The sequence below is a fragment of the Drosophila arizonae genome, chromosome 4 (assembly GCF_054131065.1).
Source record: "Drosophila arizonae isolate 15081-1271.41 chromosome 4, UAZ_ARI_1.0, whole genome shotgun sequence".
NCBI lineage: Eukaryota > Metazoa > Arthropoda > Insecta > Diptera > Drosophilidae > Drosophila > Drosophila arizonae.
In genome coordinates, this window is record NC_142924.1 from 17,449,221 (window position 1) to 17,475,318 (window position 26,098).

Consider the following 26,098-nt stretch of genomic DNA (forward strand, 5'->3'; position numbering starts at 1 on the left):
TGATTTCAAGTCAGAGTAACAGAGTTAAAGTTTACATACCTAAAGACAACTTTAATTACAAGAAAATTTTAATATAAAATATATAAAAATAAATATTGGCATATCAAATATCTAAAGGAAGTAATAGAGACTGAGGTCAGAGATTTATGTACATATATATAAGTATTATATTTTTAGTTGAAATTTATTTTAAAAGGAAAATAAGCTAAAATTCTTAGTATGAATGGGAAGCATTCAAGTAAAACTAACTCAAATCCATTCGATATAAATGTATGTATGTAGATGTACACATGTAAATAACTGTAAATACATATATACATACAAGTTGTTACATATAAACACAAAACTCCCGCTAAAAATCAGCAAAAGCTAAAAAGCCTTAATAAGCATAATTTAGACGGCAAAAATCAGTTAAGGCTCTTAGCATTTTAGCGCCAAGTAACATTTCCATTGCCAGTTAACATTACACACACACACACACACACACACATACACTCATACCTTTTGAGCCGCGCTTCACTTGGGAAGTTTGCCAACTTTCGCCATTACTTAGGCCGCTTATCGACAAAAGTCAGCGAGCAGATCGGATTTGTGTGTTAAATTAAGCACTAAGTAGGCAAATATATGGAACAGCAAAAAAAAAAAAAAAGAGAAAGAGGAAAAAAAATACGCCACAGCAAAATGAAAACGAAACGCGAATTAGGCCAGCTAAAGAACGCATAAAGGATTTACCAGTTGGCCAAAGGGTTTAGCACATCCTTGCGACAATGCTGACAAGCATTAGAAGTAGAGACAAAACGAGCTGCATTTGTTGCTGACTCGGCACGCGAGAGCTGCAACAAGCTGGCAGACAAAGGCGAAAGGGGAGGCAGGCGAGGGGCAGGACTACCTGGACTAAGTAGCGGCCGCCAAACGGCGAGCGCCATAAATCTTTGGGAATCGCGACGCGGGCGCAAAGTGCGCCACAAAATGGCGAAAATTGGACGGCAGAGGAAATAACAAAAGGGTAGCAGACAGAGAGAGAGAGGGAGAGGAAGAAAGACAGAGAGAGGTCGAGAGACGGCCAGAAGAGACCAGGAAGTGGCAAGTAGAGACGATTCTAAACAGGCAGCCTGGCCAGGAAAGCCCCGGCACATGCTCCGAGTCGCTGTCGGTGTCGTTGTCGTTGTCGTTGTCGGAGTCGGTTTAGTTGCAGTTGGCGTGTGCGAAATTTAGTGCGCTTGAAATTTAGTTGCACAGTTGCGGTGATTTAGTTGGCCATTGCACTCGCTAGTTGGCCCAGGCCGTGGCCCAGCTGAATTGTGGGCGGCAATGGAGGTCAAAGCGGCGTAAACAATAAACTACGATTTGCGCCACAGCAGAGCAAAATGCTTAAAAGCTGCTTTAAAAATGCACTTGACACTTGGCCAGGATATCTCAAAAGCGGCGCCTATGAACTGACAGTTTATGGGATTTATAAATTGATCAAGGTCAAGCACTCTGAAGTCAATTTTAATTCATGTTTTAATATATTTTCGTATTTCTGAATGAGTTCTCAAAATATTTCTGAATTTTCAGCTTTCTTTGTTATAATATATATTTTATATATTTTTAGACTGCTTAAGTAAATAACTCTAAAATATTTTATATTATTTTTGTTGATTTTTTTTATTTACATCTTAATATATTTGTCATATTATTAAAATATTTATATAATTTCCAGGTGATACCTGTTTAAATAATATTTCTAATTTTTTCCGAGCTACCTTTTTATATTCATTAGCAAAATATCTTAGCTCACACCACTGTGCATTTAAATTTTCCCGTACTCAACAGTGTAAAAAAGTTTTGCCTACCGCCGGCCTTCAATGCCATGAGCAGCACAGACCCCAGCAGCCACGCTCCCTTTTCTCATCTTATGCCGCCTGCTGCAGCATCTGAATTTAACATGAAGGAAACCAGCAGCAGAGGCAGCGGCAGCAGCAGCAGAGACAGCAGCAGGAGCAGAGTCAGCAGCAACGGCAGCAGTCGCAGCAGGAACGTCACATGTGCCATGGGCTTGTTCGGGAATTCGGAGAACCAGAGATTGGGGATAGTCGTGGTTTTTGCTTTAAACAGAGCCATTGTTTATGCACAGGCAAGACAGAGACAGAGAGAGAGTGAGAGAGAGCGAAACTGTGGGTGAATGAGAGCGCGAGCAGCCAGACTCATTTAAAGACTCAGCGCCGTGCAGACCTCAACGTGTGTTAAGTGCGTTTGGAAAAATTTATGCGAAGAATGCAGCAGCAATATGTGCAACAGCAACAGCAACTGCAACAACAGCAACAGCAACAACAACTCGGACAAACTGCAGCAGCACCAAAGCGGCGCAAGCGAACCACATGGCACACACAAAAAGGACCAAACGAAGCAGGACTCTATATATACATATATAAATATATATATATATATATATATATATATATATATATATATATATATATATATATATATATATATATATATATATATATATATATATATATATATATATATATATATGTATGTATGTATTATTTGGAAAAAATGTTTATGCCCAGGAAGACTGCGTCTGCCGTTGCAGGCACTCAGACAGCGAGACTCAGTGCTTTGGTCTCTTTGCCTCTACCGCACCCACTCCAACTCTCCCTCTCACTCACTCCCTTTCACTCTCTCCCTCTCTCTCTCTCTCTCTCTCTCTCTCTCTCTCTCTCTCTCTCTCTCTCTCTCTCTCTCTCTCTCTCTCTCTCTCTCTCTCATCCCATCTGTGTGCAACGGATACCCAAGTGTGAACCAGAAAGCTTTTGGCAAATGTCTTGTTGTTCTGTCTTTATTCTTTCTTGCATTGCGCCCGTTGTCCACTCCTCAAGGCATTATTCATAGCCAGCGAGCACCGTCTCAGTGGATAGGCTGGCGAGAACTTAATAAGATTTTAATTGAAGCGCAAGAATTTAATTAATTCAATAATGCGTGCCAAAGACCAGAAAGAAAGTGAGCAATACAATAATAAAATGACGTATCGCTGCCCGGCATGTTTACAGCTCCGGCATTGAGGCGGTGGCCTGGTGGAAATGTTTCAATTAGAGTAAACTATGCTGGAAATGTAATTTCAAAAACAGAGATTGGAAATTCTTTGAATTCATAAATTATAGGATATAAATCCAAGCTTATATCGTGAGCTAGATATACGAGTGGAAAACTTAAAGCACTTTGAAAGACTATGAGTAGCTTTACAAGACTCTGCAAATTATTTCTCTTAATCCCTTATATTATGAAATATATCTGAAATAAGCTATATATTATATGTCTAATATTACCTCAAAAACTTTTACCCAAAACACTCAACTTGCGCACTTTATTACCCAATTCTTCTCTCATGCTCATCTCAACTTAGTTTAGCTCTTATCAGCACCTTTCTATGCGATTTTCATGCTTCGAAACCCTCCGTACCCAACTAAAATCAAATTAGATTATCTCCAATAACATTTACATTTTATTATTGTTATGTTTAGCCATTTGCCTAAAACTTATCTGGAGCAAACTAATTAAAGTTCAATACATTTTGCAAAGTTCACCAAACTAACATTTGTTTCAGTTCAACTAGAGCATCCTTTAGGTTGGTTTCTCTCAGCTCGAGTTTGTTGCGAGCTTTTGGCCACATACGTGCCGTTAGCTTGTTTGTTTTGTTTTGCTTCTTTCTTCTCCTCTCCTCTTTTTGTTGGGGTCAGCTCTGATATGGTAGTACACTAATTGCGAGTTGTTAATGTTGCAGCTGCAGCAAGTTGCAAGCTGCAAGTTGCCAGTTGCCAGTAGCCAGTTGCCAGTTGTGAGCGGCGACTCAATTGAAAATCTTTAGTGACTTGAAAACTGTAAGTAATATAAATCACACACAAAAGGTTCAGTAAGTAACCCAATGCCGGCGCATTGTTGGTCGCTTGCTTGCTTAATGACGCAAGTAATTGCAACTGCGCAGCCCGTTGCAAGTTGCAAGCTGCAAGCCGGCAGTTGGGGAATTGTGGGCAGCATAGAAACAACAACAACAACAGCAGCAGCAGCAGCAGCAGCGGAATGGCACAAGGGAGCGACTTAATGAAAATCAAACACACAAACAACGCAACACAACTCAAAGTCGGTCAACTGTGCAGTGGAAAACGTCGCCGAGAGTTTTGCGACCCCCGAGAAACTCTCAAGTGGCGCATACCAAACAATAATTGATAGACGAACAGATGTACAAGTGTTTAAATGAATGAATGATGTGAAGGAGAGAAAGAAAGAGGGAGAGAGAGGAGGAGTGAGAGAGTGGGAGAGAGAGAGGGGAAGAGGGCTAGGGGTCTATGCATTTGAAATGTTAAATGTGCTGCTTTGATGTTTCGACATTATTTGCAAAGGGTGCAATGGACGCGGAGCGAGCGGTAATCGAAACGACCCAAATCAATTGATTTATGCACTGTTATATGCTGCCGTCAATTGAAAACTGTAATTAAATTAATGAAGAAAGTTGACAAACTGTAAGATCTGTCAATGTTGTTATTGTGCTCATAGTTTACTGAGTCTATGCTCTGGTATTAATTCAGTTACGCACTGGCCAGCTCAACTGGAGCAGAGCAGACACGGCGGCATGTGAAAGTCAACGGCAATTATGATGATGAGAAGCGCCTAGAGAGGCGGCAGTGGCAGCTGTTGTAATTGTCACGCAATTGCCACAGACAGACCAACTGGGGCCAACGGCCCTGGATCAATGCGGAACAGTGCTGCCATTTTAGCCATTAAGTTGCTAGATCTAGCAATTTTGAATTTGAGTTTGCAATTTTTTTTTTTTAATTGCTATTAGCCACAAATATAGCTATTTTTAAAAAAAATTATGCAACTTTTAGCAATTTTGTGATTTTTGTGATCTCACAATAACATCATCTTAAAAAGAACTCAACTTGTTCAAAATCATAACAATATCGATGAATGCACAAACTTGTGAACAATAGCTCAATAGTTGTGAACAATAAGTAGTTTACAAATTCATCGAAAGTGATCGAGTGTCATTAGTGCGCTGAGCTTTAAATTGTATGCCTTTTTGTTAGATTCATTAAAAGTTTTATAAAATACGCCAAAAACGTATACCCAAAAATTTCGCGATGTGTGGTTGAGTGGCGAGATAAAAGAGTGGATTCGCAAGGATGACACAGACTCAACAAGGGCCTATTGCGCCTATTGCAAGTGCACTATTGGCGCGAAGCTTTATGATGTGCGCCACCACGCTGCCACAAAAAAATATATAAGAGCGATGAGTGCGTGCACACAAAAAAAAAAACAAGTTGCCTTTTGTTGTAAAAAGTGACAAGACGGAGGAGCATGAGGCTGCACTGTGCCTATACATACATTGCAAAACACGCAGCAATAGTGACAAGCGATCATTTGTCGCAATTATGTGCGCACCAATTTGCAGCTTGCCAATCGGCAGCAAACTTAAAATTGGGCAGAACAAAGAGAAGTCATATAATAAAAAATGTTCTTGCCGAGCACTTTGCGGAAAATTTGCGGGCTGATATTGGTGATTCAGTCTTTTGCTAGATGAATTGTTTAAATTTTCTTAAATTTTTAGGAGTTGCTATTAACTATTTCAGCAATAGTAAAGGCACAATTGTCTCAACATTTCTAAGCCTTGAACTTATTGAAGTGGGCGACGCGATATGCATAGCAGATGCAGCTCCAAATATGCTATTAATGATGAAGAAAGTATATTGGAACAATTGGACGAAATTTTAACTATCATTTAAAAACTTAATCATAAATAAAAGTAATAAATTTAACATATAAAATTTTAACAAAATTTGGCCATTTCTTTTAGCAATTTTAATAAATTTTTTAGCAATTTTAGCAACTTTTTTTTGAAATTCTAGCAATTCTTGCCTTCAAAATTCTGGCAGCACTGATGCGGAAGCTCAATTGAATGCACGAAATTGCATTGGAACTCGCTTTGATGCCAAGACAAGACGTGCTTCACGGCAGAGCGACGCAGAGCTGATAGCGCCACAAATACAGGGTATGCAGCGCATTGAATGACACTTTGAAATTCTTGCATACCTCGTGCAATTTCACACCTTTAATTGCCATTTGTATAAGCCATCAGCTACCAGCCGAGCCTGAAGCGTATCAAATTCAGCTGAACTGCTAAAAAGCCATAAATAATGCACTTCAATTCTCAGAAATCATTGAAAACTGATGAGTTACGCTCTGATATATATATATATATATATATGTATTCATTTGAACGCGTAAACAAAAATATCGTGTTGCTTCAACAAATGCAAAACTTGAGTTGCCAGCGTTTTGCATAAACAAATTGACAAACGAGAGCTTAGAGCGATTATAAACGCGCGGTGCAAATTCAAGGCGTTTTTTAACGCGCTGCGCACATTTGCAAAACCAAAAATGAAAATTTTATAAATGGGCATTAAAATTGTTTGTGATTGTGGCTGGTGTTGTAATGCAATCAGTTTCGATTTGATTACCTTTAATTGACTTTTCAGCACTATTGACTATACACGAGGCTGGCAGCGACGTCGACAGCGACTGCGACAGCGACAGCGACGTCACGAACATTTAACACTTTTTGTGGCTCATTAAAAATTCAAAATGTGGAACACTCTTCTAGCTCTGTCTATCTCTCTCTAGTTCTCTCTCTCTCACACTCTCTACATTTTCATATAGAACCATTTATTTTTTCAATTTCAATTTCATCGCCGGAACTTGTTGTCAAACATATTGCATTATATTAATTTTCTTGTTGTTGTTGACTGCATTGACATGAATATGTTGCAAAAAGCAACTATAAATTATGCAACAACAACAACAACAACAACAAGAACAACAACATCGAATTGCCGCTGCAGCACTGCTAAATTGTTAATAATGTCACAATTTGATGCCAACAATTTATGACAAAAGCTTAAAAACTGCATTAAAATATATTTACATACATATGTGAAGTGCAAACACAAGAATAAAGGTATTTGTATGTGGATGTGCATGTATGTAAATATTTTTAATTTGCACTCAATATATATTTAAATTATTTATGTTAATTTTTTAATGGCTCTTTGAAATACGCAATAAAATTCATTAAAACATTCTTCCTTTGCAATGAATGCAGAGTAATTTGATTTTGTGACAGGGTTTGTAAGATTGATTTACTATGAGGAAAAGCATAATGATTGTTTTAAAAAATGTTGTTTTTGTGTTTTTTTTTTTTTATGTACATATTATAGCAAATATAAGTAACAAAATAAAAAAAAATATATATACTTTTGAAAATAAAGATTAATAAAAACTAATGTTAAATAAATAAATAAAATTAAAACCTAATAAAAAAATATAAAAAAAAAATTAAAAACCAATAAAAAAAAAAACATAAGATAAACCTAAATTTTAAAATATAAATAATAATATATACGTAAAAAAAAAATAATAATATAAATAAATAAACAAATATATATAATATAAATAACAAACAAATAATAATATAAATAAAGTATATAAAATATTTTATTATTAACATATTTCTCAAAAAAAATATAAAACATGATTTTCTCTGTTTTTTAATATTAGTAAACATATATTTTCTTTAGAGAGATATATTTATTCCCAAAAGAGAAAGCGCAACACATGTGAAAGATAGAGCAAAGATAAACCTTAACAGTCTGCATAAGTACGCGAGCTGATATTAATATTCACATAACTATACAAATAAAATATATTCGAGTATGCCATTGCTAACATATTTCTTAGTGTGTCAGGTGAAATTTATTAATTTCAATTAAAACATATTTATGCCCTGATTTCCACTTAGACAAACATGAATAATTATCTTTTGTGCAATTAACAATGCCAGTCGCAATTTCGCAATTGAATTAAGCGCCAAGGAAAGTCTACAAAAAATTGCAATGCAAATTGTGTGAGCATAATTAATAAACTATTTTTAACGTACTGAAATAAAAAAGAAAAAAAAAAAAAAGAACAATTACGCCGCAAATTTAAAAATGAGCATTTCGCTGGCTAAAAAGTAGCATAAAGCAAATGTGTGACAACGCGAAAAACCGCAAGAGCTAAAGAAGTGGGGAAATGGGGAAAAGCGCAAAGGGAAATGCAAAACGCGCGCCTGGAGAGGCTGCGACAAGAGACTGCGACTGCGACTCTGACTGCCACAGCCACAGCTGGAACACCTCGCCTCGGCCATGGGTCGCAGCAGAGGAGAGCAGAGCAGAGCGAGGCCTGTGCAACTCCAACTGGGCTGGGGACTGGCGCTGGGACTGGGTCTGTTTCATATGTACATGGCAAGTGTTGTAAGTATGTGCTTAAATACGCATTTATTCATACAAATATGGCCAACGGCAACAGCAGCAGGAGCAGCAGCAGCAGCAGCAGCAGCAGCAGCGGCAGTAACAACCGCAACAGCAGCAGGCAAAACAATAAAACAAGTTGGCTTGCTAATGGCTCAGCTGTATATGACTATGAAATGCCCTGTAAAAATGATACCACAGAGAGAGAGAGAGAGAGAGAGAGAGACGGAAAGAGAGACAGACACAGAAAAAGAGAGAGAGGGAAAAAAATAGAAATATAGAACAGAATGACAATGAGAGATAGAGAGCAGAGTGAGAGATAGAGCTAGAGGGAGAAAGAAGAGTACGAGTCATAGAGAGAGGAGAGCGAACAGAGTGAGAGAGAGTCACACAGTAAAAGCTTCATTATTATCAATTTATGTGAACTATTTATGATAAATAAGCTTTATTAAATTATGCGTAATATGATCTGCATTTTTTATTTTTATTTATTTATTTTTTTTTTATTCAGAATTGCATACAAATTTATGATTTTTCATGAAGGTTATTTATATGTAATATATTTTTATTATCCATTTTTTCCTTAGTAACAAATTAAAGAAAAAAAAAAAAAAAAAAATCTAATTTGAAAATTCGGAAATTAAATATTTTTATTCAGAAGAGCTTCTTTGTTTAAACAATATCTAAACTTCTTTATTATCGACTTTTGATTATTTAGGCAATTTCTTGTAACTTTCAAGTATATATTCTTCATCTCTCAAATTTGTGTCATGTGAAACTCGATAGCACACTTGAAACCTGAAACAGCATATACCCGGCGACTCGCAAGAGAAGCGAATGAATTTCCATGTCGCTGCCGTCGTAGTTGGGCAAATCAGATGCGCAACTAACGAGCAACAACCACGACAACGTTGCTGACAACGGGCAAGGACTAGGCACCATGTTGAAGCAGCGCCGGACGCAGTGCCGTGGGCCATTCTATGTCTGTGCCCGGACCCAGAGCCAGACCCAGACCCATTCCCGTACCCGAGCCCAGTCCTGCCCCAGCCCCAACCCAACCCCACCTCGATTGCGAGTCCGAGGCGAACATGGCGCAAATGTGACAAATATGGGCATAAAGTGTGCAAGTGACAAGTCTAACATACTTACAAATTTTCATGTGGCAGCCGCAGAGCCAACAGCCAAGACCACATTATCACCCAAAAAGGAGGATGGAGCGACATCGAGGCACACAGAAGGCACACAGTCATCGCAGCATAGGAATTTGCGTTTTCAAATGTATGTTAATGATCCAGCGGGCTCCCAACGTAACCCAACAATGATTTCCAGCTTCAGTTTTCTTCTCTTATTTCTGTGTTTTTTTTTTTTTTTTCCTTTTTTTTCTATTTGCTGTCTGCACAGTTAGCCAAACGTATTTCCTGCCTTTTTGTTTGCTGCGCCAACACTTGGCTTGTTTTTATTTTAATGATATTTTTTCAATCAGCGAACAAGTAGAAAAAAAAAATTGAACTTCATTTGAATATGTGCAAACTAATGCCGTTGATGATGAAGCTGCGTTTTCAACTCGCTTTTTGTTTGCGCGCAAATTAAATTACAATTTTAAATTTTTTCCAAACGGAAATACTTAATTTGAGCGCTGCTGGCAACGGCTATAACTAATGTATTTTGGCCAGAATTAAATTGAAAATAAACGTCGTTTTTTTTTTAGTAGGCCACAATTAATGAGCAGGTGGCAAGAGCTAGCCGAAACTCCAGAGAGCTCTCAGAGTGTTATGAAAATCTCTCAATCTCGGTGGCTAGCCAAGCGGAAATGCGTGTATTACGCGCTAAAGTTGACACAAAACTAAGTCACAATGGATGAGCGCGTGCAGCGGAAATGACAACATTCCCGCCGTTGGCCAACAAACGAGCCAAGTGCAGGCAATTAGCAAAGCTTGAAAACAAAACGTAGTGGAAGATCAAGCGACTAAAGGCAGCAAATGTGAACTGCAGTGAAGTGAAGAGAATTGAGGTACCTCAAATACCAATCATAGTTAGCTGCTTGCATGCAGCATGCAATGTGCTAGCTTCAGCTTTTGCCCCTGCTGCTGCTGCTCCGACTCCTGCTCCCACTCCTGCTCTTACTAACAAGCTGTCAATAAACGTGGCAGCTGCTCAGCTCAACCGCTGCTGTTGCCAGCTTTGCAAAGTGCCTGACAATGCATTCTGCTACGTCTTTTTCCTTCACTCTTCTCACTCATTCAAATGCGCACGCATGAAAATGACAGTAGTTTAGATGCATACAACAACAACAATGTGAACAGCCAATGACCTAGACACGCACTTCGACTCATAGAGCAATTGCCTGCATACACGCACTTGGTTTGTCAACTATATCTGTCGCATCTGAAATTACATAATTACCAACAATAAATTGTAATTACTGCCTTGAGATACATTTGCTCAGATAAACGGTTTTCCGTGTCCGCTGCTGCTGTGTCGGCTGGCTGTCTCGTCTCTGTTTGCACTTGGTTTCGCTTTTGGCTCGGCCCCTGTTCGCTGGGCTCGCGCGACATTGACTTTGGGCCCGGCCGACACTGGCATAAATTACGCTCGGCAATTACGAGCAACCATCGAAAATGTAAACAAACTTGGGGAATACGCACACCCAGCGGCCCCAAAGTGGAGCGGCAGCGGGCAACGCAACAACAACGCATCGAAAAAGAGCACACAAAACGTTTTGAAGTTCACAAAAGTGCGTGCATAAATTGTTCAAGTCTTATGTAATTTATACTGATTTGTTTTCAACTAAAAGCCCATGTGAAGCGTCGCACTGTCTGTCTGGGTGGCAGCTAGGTCGAAAAACTTATCTAAATAATGCATAAAGTAAATTGCTTTAAGTATGCATAAAGTTTGGTATTTTTTAAATACTGTCTAGATGGGAGTTTTAAGGAAAATGGGAAAAATTAATGTGAAGGAGTTTTATAGCTTGTTAAAACTTTAATCGATATGCTAAAGTAGAAATATTGCAACGAGTAATATAATAGAAAATTATTTAGATGTGTTCTATATTTTGTGCAATTTTGCTTCTTAAAAGCTAACCTAATATACTATATTATTTTAATATTTGTGAAATGGCGTATGCAAATAATCATTATTATTATTTTATTATCTTTTTGTTTTTATTATTATTTATGGCATATTCTTTAGTCTTCTGGCATAAATTACGCTCGACAATTTCTAATGGTTCTTGACTTCATCTACTATTTGCTTTTCTCTCCTCCCATTTTATCAACATATCCTACACTTCACCTCCACCTTCACTCTCCTCGCTAAGTAATTTAATATTAAATTATCTATGTTGTTTAATATTAAAGCAATAATCATTTAAATATATATAAAAAATATATATATAATATAAAAATATATTCTTATTGTTAAGAACGTACTAGAAAAAATACTAATTCATTGAACCAACTCTCAATTCATTGAGTATTTTTTTAATAAAAACCATAAAATTTCTTACCAAAAATCCTAATTCATTAAGTATACATTTAGTAAAAGCCAGAAAAAGCTCCTCACAAAAAATCATATTTCAATTTTAGTAGTAAAAGCCATAAAGCTCCTTTAAAAGGAATCCACAATTTCAATGCATGATTTAAGCCATATAACAAATGTACTCGAGTATGCACAAGCCAAGTCCATTTGGCCTTGAGATTTCAATTCACTTTCTACGTGGCAGGGGTAACCTTAATCCGTCAGAGTTTTGCCTTTTGCGTAGCTAAATTGAATATGAAATCAAATACATATGCTTAAGCTGCGACGCTCTGTGCAATTCCCCAAACAAGAAAATACATTGATAAATTGAGCTCTGTGTGTGTGTGTGTGTGTGTGTTTGAGGTACACAGATTGCAAAATTGAAAGTGCAATTAAATAATAATTGAGGCAAAATGTATGCGATTTCAGGCAAAACATGTTTTGTTATTGATATATATGTGGAAAATGTAATTTCAATATAAACTGGGTCAATTTCATACGAATTCATGGGGGCGGGGTGGCTAATGACATAATCGGAAATCGAAATTTGTTAACGTCTGCGAGTTGGCAGCGCTGCAGCTGCAGCTCGTCGTATTCAAATTTGATTTGATGCGCTCGAAGGGGCAGAGACGTGTTTAAGTTGTCCTAAGCGAGTGCAGCTCATTAGGGTCACAGCAGCGGATCGAACTCATTTATTATGGCCCTATAATCTAGCTGACAGGGTGAAAGATATAAAAACAACAAAACATTTATATATATAAATATTTTATATACATATATATACATATATGTATATATGTATATGTCTATGTATATATCTTGTTGACGCATTATGCAAAAATTTTGTTCGCTTTTATAAAATGTTGCTGGCTAACTAGTTCGGTCTTTTGTAAGCTGCATATTTAAGTTTTCAGCTCGTAACGATTTGCATATTTAATAAACCGCCAGCAGCATTCAAAGAAAACCTTAAAATGCATTTTTCTATTAATTTCTTTGTTGTTAAATCGTTTCACATAAAAAATGCAAAATCAATGGGAAATAAATGCGCATAACGTTTAGCGTAATTATCTTATGCAAATATATACATATATTATATTTATAAAAAAAAAAAAGAAAAAATATCAGCTGTCATTGATAACAAAAATGCTTTTTGTTTTCATTTTTGTTGTATTTTTTATTTTTAAGGTTAATTGGGTGCTGATGCGCATTGAGCTGCCTTCGGGGCAAGAACTCAGCGACTGAAATCGAGATAATGAAGCGCTTGAAATAAATTTTATAAATTTCAAACTAATCATATTTTTTTTTCCAGACAGCAAACATCGTTTATTGTTGCTATTTTTAATTTAATTTGCTAACAATTTCTCACATCAGCTTATAATTTGCAGTTGCTTATTAAAATTTTATAATTGATTTTCAAGTGAAAGGAATATATTGTTTTTTTATTTTTATAAATGGTCGACTGTCTGTGTGTATAGATATAGTATATATAGTATTTATGAAATCTGCAGTATAAATAAAATAATTGATGGTGCTTTGAAAGCTATTGAGGAGTCTTGGTATTCTATTTAGCTAGTGAACAAAATTTTATTACTGAATAAAATTTTAATATCGCTAATTTGAAATTTGACAGCTGAACAATAACTGTGTATTTTTCAGTTACTCAGCTAGAGTCACTAAATTTTAGCAAATAATTGGCGAATCTTGAGGACTCTGATGTGCCTATTTTATATATAAAAGCTCCAAAGAGAAAATTAAGCAAACGCTGCCCTAGAAATCATCCTCTTCTTCTCACGCATCGGATCACACAAAAGAGAGTTCTTTAGCTCTCAAAAGATCGAATGGGTCAGCCGACTTGCTCTGATCTGACAGCCAATTTTCATTTCATTTCAGTTTCATTTCATTTCATTTCCATTTCGAGCATTAAAATAAAATGTGAGCTCATGGGCTAAGTTGGTGAGGTTCTCAAATAATTCTTTGTTGAGGTCTTCACTTCTGAGTGGCAAGTCCATGCAGAAGAGTTTGCGTTTCAAAAAGAATAGTTAAATATTTACTTATTTATTTATTATTTTATATTTATATTTCTCTTGTTGATATTACATATCAATATTCACGCCGTTGAGAGCAAAATAAATTATTAGAGAAGTATATGAATCAGAATTATATTGCTCAAATCAATAAATAGTGGAAAGAGATTTTTCTCACTGCAGACACATTTATAGCGGATTAAAAATTTTAATTAAATTTTTTTTTTTTAACCAGAAACGGAAGAAATTTCCCCCTTTTTAGCATTTGCATTTTTAGCTAATATATCACTAATATTCGCATTATTGTTAATACTTTACTTTAATTTAATATCAATTTGTTATCCATTAGAAAAAATACAATATTTATATCGTTTAGATAGCCCCTCATTACGGATGGCTGCACAAATTGTGCATTTCCTTTATCAATTTATTCTACTGTAAGCCGCACAAATGCAAATCATCGCAGTTGCATTAGCTTTAATATTCAGCTTGGGGTTGGCTTAAAGCCCAGCACATTAAGCATTTAAGCTCCGCCACGCCCACTGTGATGTATTTATAGCGGTTGTACGTAGTTTTTCCGCTAGTATTTAGTATTTTTTTTTTTTTTAGTCCCATAAGCCCGTAAGTCAAATCGTTGCGGTTATTTATTTATTTATTAACACAATGGGCCAGCCCTATGCAAGCGCACTAACTACTCCCTTGGTTCTCTCCGTGGGCAAAGGCAAGGCTCAAGTCCATTTCCTTGGCTCATTTAATTTCGCTAGCGGACCACACACATCGCCCTTTGCTGCCTTTTTTTCCTGCCACTATTAGTTGTTCAATTTAAGTCTGAGTTTTTTGTTGTTGCTGCTGCTGTTGTTGGCCTGCTCCATTATGCGCGTCCATTATGCCTCTGTTTGCCTTGATAATGCGCCACGTCCCAAGTCGCCGGCGTCTTATGGCATTGTCAGCTTTTGCCGGCCGACTGCCTTTTTGTCATTTCAGTTTTGTTGATTTTGCAAAAAAATAAAGAATATTTACCACCACCTCCTCAAACTACCTAGCACAAGCCACCCCCACCAGCCGCGTCCCGCAAAGACGTTCGGGCCAATGTAAATAATTTATTTATGGTCTTGTTTGTTTACTTCTCCCATCGTGGCATTTTCCTGCCTTAGCTTGCTTGGTCTTGTTTGCCTAGAGCTTAGAAGGTGCTGCCTTTGGCTACCCGAAAACTCGTACAGCTAGAAATATCAGACCCATTCTCTCTTTCTCTCACTAACCTATATACATATATGAGAAACGTGTGGCACTCACATTCACTTTATAAATAAGAAATCAATTGATTTGGTTCAGGCGCAAGTTAAGAACTGTTGCCTTTGACAATATTTGCCAGTCCTTAAGGCGATTAACAGCGATTCCATTTCAGCTCTCATGTAAATATCCAGGCTTTAAATGAAATCGAAGCACATTCGTTTTCGGCTTGTGTCAACAAGCAAAATGACATAAATATTATTTCAGTTTCACTGGAAACGTTGATTGAATAAAGTTAATTTCGCCGCCAGCCAGTTGGCTTTGGCTCAGATCTTTTAATTTACGCTCATGTTTGCGTTTCTGTCTGGTTTTTAAGTATTTGCATGATGGGCAATTGCAATTTGTGGCGTGAGAAAATTCCAATGATTCCATAAGCCAAACGCGAAACTGAAAACTCTTCAATGAAGACTTACCAAAAAATGCGCAATGAAATGAATTAATTGGCATTAATTTGTGGGAGGAAGCTGTCTCGTATAGGCAGGCATGGCTGTAAGAAGAAGAAAGAATTATAAATTAATATAATATAATATATAAGAGAAAATTCATTGACTTATATTTAAATAAAATTACTTAACAAATTCGTAAAATATTATAAGTCGAGCTGAAAGCTAAATTTCTGAGAATCGCATAGAAAGGCGCACTAAACAGCTCTAATCTGATTTGAAAGGCTTTCAATTGGGATTCCATTATATTTATTACTAATTTTGGCCACATTTAAAAAAGCCAACAAGTGAGTGTCGAAACTGCTCGACTATGAAATACCCTGCCCCTGCTGAAATCAATTAGATATTCCTAATCCCAAAGCAAGCTAAGCTTTCCAGCAGTAAAAAGAGCTCTGCAAAACATTTAGTTTGCAATGCAATCGATAGCTCAGCCAATGCTTTAAGCTGCTTTCAACTTTGGCCACACACTTTGCCTATCTCTGGGGTCAGATCAGAGAGTTGAGAGCTGCAAGCAATGATGATGAATCATTGGGGCGATTATATATGGGCTGACCACGGCGCACATGCCAATTATGCAATTTTCCACAGACCAAAAACACTTGTCGCAGTTAGCCAAAGCGAAACGTATCTGATGATTCACACAGCTCAGGTATTTTCTATATGTAGCAAATTGTGCGATGCCAGCAGGCAGGCCGGCAGGCAGAAATTGACTCAACGTATCTGCACATGCAGATGGAGAGATACAGATGCAGGCTAAGCACGATAAGCGAATCAAAGCACAAATCTTACATTTGAAACAATAAAATCTGGCTGCGACTGACTCTGACTCTGACTCTGGCTCTGCTTCTGTCTCTGTTTCGTCTTACAGACACAGCTCATATCAGATGAAATAAACACAGAAAGAGAGAGAGAGAGAGAGAGAGAGAGAGGGAGAGGGCAACAGCATAGAGACACTGCAGATGGAGGACCGCACATGAGTTTTGCTAGAAAGCCGAGGGGCACAGTTTGATACATCAAAAGCCACAGAGAGAAGTGCCGCCAAGCTCAGTCGACACTACGTAGCTGTAGCTGTAGCTGTATCTACAGTATGTCTCGTCTGTAGCAGCTAACTGTAATTGTATCTAACAGCTTCAGCTGACAGGCCCAGGCCAAGAGAGTCGCGACAACTGAGGCAACTGAGGCGACAGCCTGGCAACGCGTCGCTCTGGAACTTGTCTTACTTTTTATGGCCAACTCGCCAGCAACAACAACAACAACAGTGAGAAGAGGAACGCGTGCGGCTTCGCTCGAGCATCTCGAGGAGGCGTCGCAACGCTTCGAACTGCGGGGCCACCCAAAAATGGTCAGCAAAGCGCCACCAAATTGACTGCCAGCCCCGCCATTGGATTGGATGCGAGCAACGCGCAGAGATACTTTTCTACCCCAGTTGGCGCAGTGCTTGGCTCTGCTTTGCTCCGCTGCTATGCCATTGAATTATTGTTTGAAATCAAAAACTAACCATTATTTACCAGCCGAGGAGTGCCAAACAAAAGCCAGCAGCAAATAGCTAAAAACAATGCCAGCGAGAGCTGCCTGAAAGATTGCGTGAGGTAGAGCAAGAAAATTGAGAGATAAGAGAAAGAAATATAAAATAATATTGACGGAATATATAGAACAGAAATCTAGTTAAAAGTCTTAATTAAACTATAGACAATTAAATTAATTTTAATAAAAATAAATCAATATTTACTTTTATTTGCTTTATTGTTTATTTGTTTTCTTATTATTTATTATTTATTATATTCATATAATATTTTTGAAAATTCATTATAATTTTTATTTAATTTTTTATTATCATTATTTATTTATTTATAATTATGTTTATTATTATTTTTTATTTTCATTAATATTATTTTTCTTTTGTTATTATTTATAATTTTATTATAGTTATTTTTATTAGAAATAATTTTTTTTTATGTTTTAGTCTATGAAAGGTTTTTTTTTTTTTTTAAATTTTATATATTGAATTAAAACAATAAATAATACCAAGCTAATATTTTACCAGTTGTTTTTGTACTTAACTAAACTAGAATAAATTGTGAAACAACAAATCTACTTTTCAGACCATGCAATATTTTTTCATTAATACACCTGCATAATTCCTCAAACTGCCCTCCCCAATTCAGCAAGCGGTGGCCCATGAAAGTTGTATTGAAAGGCGGGCGACAAACAGAGAGACTCAGCGACAGATACGCCAGAGTCAAGACAGCCAAAAGACAACAACAACAGCAACAACAACAACAACAAGTTAGCGAGGGGCCACAGCACAATTGACTAGCAAACTGGAGCTGTACATCCTGGACACTGTGTGGCAGGAACTGGCCCGCCCCCCCTCGGCAACAACTGCTTATTGCCAGGGCAAATAATAACTTATGTCGAGTGTCAGGCCAAAAAAGCCGTAAGCGCTACGGGAAATATTTTCAGTGTGTGCTTTTCCTGTGCTCCAGTATTTGTTGTAGTTAGCCGTCGACGTGTGTGCTATATACAATGTAAATAAAAAGTCTAGCTATTGTTATTGTTGCTGTTGTTGCTGCTGTTCTTGCTGCTGTTGCTGTCTTTTTTGCTGGCCTTAACTTGGTTTTCTCCACAAGCTGGAGCTCTGAATGTATCTCAGTATTTCTGCAATATTTCAACATGCCGGCGCGTATCTACTGGATGCCTGTCTGTGGCTTTTTATTTTTCCACTTTTTTTTCTCGTTTTTCTTTTGTTGGCGTATCCGTTATTGAACTATTGTGCACTGCACGTAATTTAAGCCCGACACGCCCCTTGCAGCCAACTATATCTCAATTTCCCCCCATTTGAGTGGATTTCGTCGTCCGCTTTGCGCAGCTCGAATCGACAAAATTTGTTTATGAAAGGGAATTTTCTATGAAAGTAACTGAGTAACCTGAGCACAAAGTTCGGCCAACAGTTAAGTGCAAATTATTAGACGAGAAATTAGTAGAGCGAGCGAGCAAGGCTGCATATAACCAGCAAAACGTACCCAATAAAAAGCAGAGAGAACTTTTCAGTTGCTTTTTGTGGCACATTGCGGTTGCATTTGCTAATGGAAATTGTTTTGAGGTACGCAAAAGTTGTTCTGGACTTTTTTTTATTTTTGTTGGGAAATGTTGTGGAAATCTGAAGCAAGGAATGTTAAGCAAAAGTTGTTTTTGTTAATTGGGCAGTGCCGAAAATTTACTTGAGGTAGAAATTTTTGAAAAAGAAACAACATATTAAAAAAAAAAAAATTTATAACAAAAAAAAAAAAACACTTTTTAGAATAATTTTGTATATAAAAAAAAATCATTAAATAAAAAGATTTAAAAATTAATTTAATTTTAAAGGAAAGTAAGAAAAGCAAAATAATTTAAAACATTAAACGAATAATTAATTCTAAAATAAAGAATTAATAAATTTAAATAATTTTAAAAATATTGATATGTAAAAAAATTAATATATACGTATATATACTCTTTTTATTACACTTTTTATTATTATATTATTATTTTTATTACACATTATAAAATATAAAAATATTTATTTGTAACACGTATATTTAATATTTTGTGTTTAAGCTAAAAAATATATATTTTACAAAATATGTATATTTTAAAAAAATTGCTAAAACAAATAACGTATTAGTAAGTTAAATACATATTTTGAAAATGCCTTTTAATTTAATTGGATATAGGTTACATATTTTTACCATAGAATATGTTCGAATTATATTAAAATTATTAGTTAAAATTTAATCTGACACAGATTTAATTGAAGTATTTTTCTCTAAAGGCATTTTGGACTGGCTGTCTTGGCCATATTTTCAAATTGCCATTATAAATACTAAAACCAACACTAAAATGCTTCCACACACACACACACACACACACAACTTGAAAAGCAATTAAAGATTAAAGTCTCAGCACAATAAAAACAACAACAAGAAACGAACGAACGAACATCGAGTGGATAACTAACCAGGACCCAACAAGCTGCAGCAACAGAAGCAACAGCAACTGAAATGGATGACCAACACGTGCTAAGCTCATTAGATGCTTTGATTTCTCAAGTCTTGAGCGGGGTGGGTAAAACGGCAAACTTTTGGTGCCACATAAATTCTGGCAACAAACTAATAACCAATAAAATGTCTTAAGCCGTCTAAGCTCATAAATGCTATTTTAAAATACAGCCAAGACAAATCTAAGAGAGCGGAGCCAAAGGGCAAACAGCTCGACCTGCAGCCTTTCACATGCACACACACATTTATACATATATCATATATGCTTGTGTCCATATAGATTGTATTAAAGTGGCTCAGGAAGCCATTCAAGTTGAAAAGCCCTCTTAATAAGCGTTGGCCTGGGGTCTGCAGCTGGGCTCCTTAGCTGGGAATGCCAACAAGTGGCCCACAGTAGGGCATAATGGGAGCTGGGGTTGGCAAGCGGGCCGATGCAGAATTAGTGCGACCTGCCTCTTCGTCTGATGTTTGAGTGAATGGAGTCGAAAGATGAGCAACAGACGCGTCGTCGGGCCAGCGAGGGCAATGATTGGCAGCCAAAGAGTACTCAGCTCCCACTATCCCTCCCTCTGCTCTTGCCAAACAAAGACCGGCTGTAAAATAGAGCAATGCCAGAGCAACGACGACGTCAGATGCAACAGCAACAACAACAGCAACAGTTGCTCTGTCAGTTACTTGGACTTGCGGTCGTTTTGTTGAGTTGACATAAGCGAGAGCTGCTAGAAGAGTTTTAAGGGGTTAAGTTGCATATTAGCTGTCCAAGCTTTAGCTAATGTAATAATAATATAATAACAATAATAATAACAATAATGATAATGATATAATAATATTATATAATAATAAATTAGGGCTGCATTAAAAAATATATATTAACAAAATATTTGATTTTAAAAGATGAAATTTATATTCATATATAAAAAAAAATAAATATATTAAGTTATATAAAAATTATGTTTATTATTATGTTTAAGGCATTTATATTTAAAGAATAATAATATTTGACATATATAAATTAATTATTTTTTAAAAATGTATATAAAAATTGTTGAAAAGTATTTACATTTAAGAAATTAGTATATTATTCTATATTTAAAAAAAAAAAATGTTTGAAAAAATTAAAAAAAAAATTAAGAAATTTAGATTTTTAATAATATAATAATAATAATAATTTTATTGTTGTAATAAATACTATAAATATAAAAGTTCTTTAATAAATAATAATAATAAAGTGTAAAAAAATATTAATGTTTAAAAAATATATTAATATTTAAATATTAATATTTAAAAAATAATTTATTATATATGTATTTAATATAACAACTTTGATATATTATTATAAATTATTTGTGCCCAAACTTTAAACTCTAAACAATTGTAAAAAATTTAACTTATTTTAAGTGATTTACAAATTTACAGTTGCTGATATTTCCTTGCTTAATCTCTAGAGCTGCCCTCGCGCTTTACTGTTGCCTCACGGCAACAGGCAGGCAACTGGCAACTGGCAACTGCAACGCTGTTGAACTTTTAATTTGATGAATGATATACATTTGTCTCGAGTGCAGGCCGGCAAGCGGCTGGCCACAGATTGCCTAAGCCGTACACACACACATGCACTCACTCAGTTGCAGTAATTGCGGTGGATCGCAGCTGAGTGAAGATCTGCACCGCTGGCATATTTACACAGACACCAACACAGACACATAATCCGAGTCGGTGTCGCTCTCTGCGCCCTGTCGAGAGGATGACACATGCGTTATGTGCGCTGTATGAGAGATCTGTGAAGATCTGCGCTGCCAGCTCAGTGGTATATAATTTTTGCTCAACTGCAATTATGAGATGTTGCGGCTGATCTTGGAAAGAGCCGAGGCATAAAACCACAGCCGCAGCCACAGTCATAGCCGCCAGCCGGCAACCGGAAGCTTTGTCTTCGGCTCTTTGGCAGCTTGAGAAAACTTGTTCTTACGGTTATCTCTGTTGGTTTTACAAGTGCCTCGAGTGGAGCGCGTCTGGCATGCCAGCAACAACATACAACATCCTTAATTATGACAATCAGCGCTGCTTGAATGCAGCTTGCCCCCAACTCGCTCACTCCTGCTACGATCGAGCTGCTGATCCAGATCGGTTGCAATGTTTATGCTCATACGAGGCCCATCTCTCTCTCTCTCTTTCTATATCTCTTTGGCCTGATCGTTGATCATGTTGAGGCCATCCTGTACCTGATTGAACTGGCACAGTTTAAACTGAAACGCTTCGGAATGCTGTGCTGGGGGTTGCAATCGGCCAGGGATCGTTATCTGATGCAACAGCATGAAAGCGTGAGAGGGAAAGAAAGCCAACTGGGTGGTCAGACCCAAAAAAAACAAGAGCAACTTAAGCAATTAGAGTCAATTAGGCTGAAAGCTTAAACAGATTAACATATTTTTGTGTGTGCGAAACAATTGGCCAGACTTAATATACAGCTTAACTAACTAACTTAACTATATACCAATTGATTTATAAATTCAATTCTCAATTCAAAGGCAGCCATAAAGAACAACTCGACAAGGCCATTAAGCAAATAAATTGCGTTTTAATCAAGAATCGATCGTTGAAATTAATCACAAGTTTATCTGAAGTTTGGATCGTTAAATTGATTTTGATTTCGTAGTAAAACAAGTTTAAAAATTCCTGTGACAGCATCAAGAGCTTCAATATTTATGAGAGGCTAAGTTGGAAATGAAAAAGAATTTATTAGAATTTGGCTGGAAATAAATTTCTAAATTTGGGACTGAGTAGATAAATTTATTTTATAAAAAATATTATATAAAAATAAAAAATTATATTTCTCACAAGCTCAGGTCCAACTATTTCACATGGCTTCTGTGTGAGCTAATCAGTTATGCGATCAAACATCACTTTCGCTGCCTCAAAACACAACTCGAACTCGAACTCGAGCTGAAGCCCAACCACAGTCCATGACACCACCCCAGACACACCCAACCCAAAAAAAAAAAAAACAATAATGAAAAGAGAGTAGAGTAAAACCGCAGGGGCATCGCATGCATGCGAATGCTGGACGGAGCGTTGATTGATTATGGGGCAGCCAGACATGGGGCATACAGAAAACAATTAAAGGTTCAGCTTTCACCCGAAGGCAATGCCAACTAATTACTTTCACTTGGCCAGAATGTCGAGCAGAGTTCATTCAATCTTGCAAATAAGCACAAGAGCACGCAGGCCAGCTTCATAATCATTAACATTAACATTATCATTATCATTTTCATCGACATCGTCATCAGCATGGGGGCCATAGGTTAATATGGCAATTAGCCAAGAGCACCAAGTGCGCGCGGCCAAGTGAAAATAAAGAAAGCCCAGAAATCTCAGAAATCCGAAATCTGAAATCAACCAAAAACTCTATTGCGCATAACTTTCAAATGTGATTAAGGTCGGACAAGCTTGACAGCAAATAAGATGGAATATGTAATCAAAGACAACTAAATCGACAGGTTCTAAGCGCAATAGCACAAATAATTATGTTGTTGTTGTTGCCACCATTGAAGTTGGCCCAAAAGACTAGAAAAACAAGGCAAAATGCGTTGGCCAACGTGCACAGAGCAAAATAGCCCACGGCCCAAACAGACGAGGCCGCGGCTAGAACGGATGCTGGCTGCGTATTTCAACAGGTTCACGCCTCCCCAGACAGAGCAACGAAAACAAAAACAGAAAAGGAAAAAATAAAATACAAGAATAAATGAAATAAAAACGAGACCAAAATCACTGCAACAACACATTAAATGTAATTTTCGAATGTGGAGGCAAGATCGCCTGGCCAAAAGAAGCCGCCAAGAAATCCCAGCTCCCAGCTCCCAGCCAATAAAATCAGAGTAGAAGAGGCGGAGCAGCAATAATAAAGGTAGACACACATTAAATACCCTAAGCCATAAACTTATCTAAACTAAACTAAACTAAACTAAACTATTTGTGCCTCTGTTAAGATTTACGAGCCACTAAACACGCAAATCGAACTATTGTCGATCGAACTACTATCGATCAAACGTCTTTGGCTGCTCCCGACTGCACGATACTCTATCTTACACACACACAGCTCTTACAGGGTATCTGAGAATGTTCCCCGTCTCACACAAATCGCAACCAGTCAGCCGACGCTCCACTTGTAAGTGGTACATCAAAAATTTGAACAGTTTTTCAAGTGTTTATGACGTTTCATGGCGAGACATGGGCGCGCGGCTGAGAGGGGGCCAGCCCGAGGTGGGGTGGAGGGCACTTTGAATTGGTGTGATTATCGCAAGTAAACTATCTCTCACAGCTGGCTACGGCTGGGCTTTGGGCTGCATCGACAGCCGCTGCCGGTTTTTGTTTTTTATGAAGATGAATTTCTTTTTTATTCGAGATTTATATGTGCCCCGCATGACCTGCCCCGCACTGCTCCCTCCTCTCCCAATGAACTGTGTGAGCTGAGCGCGGCTGGAGCTCCAATTACTTCACTCACTGTTGATTATTATGTTGTATGTTGTAGTTTTATGAGTTGCTGTTGCTGTTGCTATTGCTGTTGCTGTCGCTGTTGTTGTTGTAGCAGAGATTCCGCAAAATCAATGAATTGCTTGACTGAATGCGAGTCTCGCTTAACAGCGTGTGCGTGTCTGAAGTATGTATGAAACATTGTTAAAAAGGGCAGCCAAAGCAAACCTTTGTTCATTGGAAACAAAAAGCAACTGCAATCGCTTCTTTATTATGTTTCTATATGGCATCAGAGTGTATTGAAGCTCTATTTGGAGCAAGAAAACTTCTCTGAAATATCGAGAATTGTAATATTGCTAATGCTTGGGGGGAGATGATGGAAAGGAGAATGAAGTCAAGCTTGGGGAGCGTAGTGGATGTTTGCTTAATATAATATGAGCTCAGTCAGTACGTAGATAGTATATAGGCGATTGAGTTATACCTGATTTTATCGAGCACTATAGTTTAGCCCTTATTATTATTACAGAAATGTAAGCATTTCGACTAAGAAAACTAAAGAACTGAAACCCGAACACAAGTAGAATTTGAATTTAATATTTTACATTTAAAAAAATTTGTTTATTAAGTTTTTTTATTTTGTTTTTTTTTTATTACTTTTTTGTTTTTATTTTTTTATTAAATTTTTAAATTTTTTTTATTTATTTATTTTATTTTTGAAAATTATTTATTTTAATTATTATTTATTAATTTTTTTTTTTAATTTTTAATTTTGTTAAATTTTTGTTTTATTTTACTTTTTTATTTAATTATTTATTTATTTACTATTATTTATTTATTTTATTTTATTTATTTAGACATAATATTTCAAATGAAATAAAATCAATATTCCATAAGCATATTCTTGAGAGTATAATTCCAACATTTAAAACTTTAATTGTGCCTTCATTGTAAACCCTTCCAAAGTCCTCAGCTAGTTGCCTAAACATTACCATACTAACTCTCTCACTCTATCGCTCTCTCTCTCTCTCTCTCTCTCTCTCTCTCTGTCTCTCTCTCTCTCTCTCTCTCTCTCTTTGAAAATTTCTCAAGCCTTTCTTATGGAAATTCGAAGCCAACTCAAACCCTTCGTAAGCCACACACTTGAAACCCCAACTTTCAGCTTTAGCCTTTGCTCAATCACCTTCCGCACTCAGCACCTGTGTAAGCCCCTGAAAATCCACTCAAATTAGTCGTAAAATCTTTCGAGCAAACAATATTCATATTTGTTGCATATATAGTCCACACACAATGCAAGCGCGACTAACCTTTCGAGCTAATGAGCCGCACTTTTGGGGGTCGTGGGGCACAATGGACGCAATTTACATAGAACTCACATCCACATCATGTGGCTGGGCCCATCTACATGGCTGATATTTATCATTTTCAATAAGCCGCAGCGCATTGCTGCCATATCTACTGTGACAATCTGGCAGCGAGTTCTGATCGTGTGGCATAAATCACGAGCGGGGCCAACCGAAACCAGTTTCTGTTACTGTCTCTGTTTCTGTATCTGTTTCTGTTGCTCTGATCTAGAGCAAAAGATCTAGGCGCATAAATTCAAATTAGATAAAAATAAACTTTTACCAAGCAGGTGATTTAGTACTTCAACCAAAATATAACAGCAAACGCAGGTGTTTCACTGCAAACTCAACAAAAAATAAATAAATAAATAAATAAGACACAAAGAGAAACAAGTTTTCCAGATTTATTCTCAAGTCTCAAGTTTTTTTTGCCTAAGACTGCGACTTGACATATTTGCCTGCTAATTTCTTGTTATTTATGCGGCCGTTGCGCATTTGCTGTGCTGTACAGCCCCAAGCGAGGCCCCCTACCCCCATCCCAGCTCCAAGTCGTGGGCAAACAATGGAGAGCTTAGCACTTGCCGCGGCTGCTGCTGGGCGGCCCCACAACTCGCCAGAGTTGAGCCTATTGTTTGTCTGACAAAATGACAATTACAT

The 26,098-nt window shown here is 37.0% G+C and overlaps 1 protein-coding gene across 1 annotated transcript in view; it reads right to left on the minus strand.

Annotated features, from left to right (window-relative positions):
* Positions 1–26,098, minus strand: part of caps (capricious) — a 72,223-nt gene that overhangs the window by 13,764 nt on the left and 32,361 nt on the right. The window contains exon 5 of the mRNA XM_089468059.1: positions 15,574–15,647. The gene's annotated coding sequence lies outside the window, so the exon portion shown is untranslated. The remainder of the gene's footprint in view (positions 1–15,573; positions 15,648–26,098) is intronic.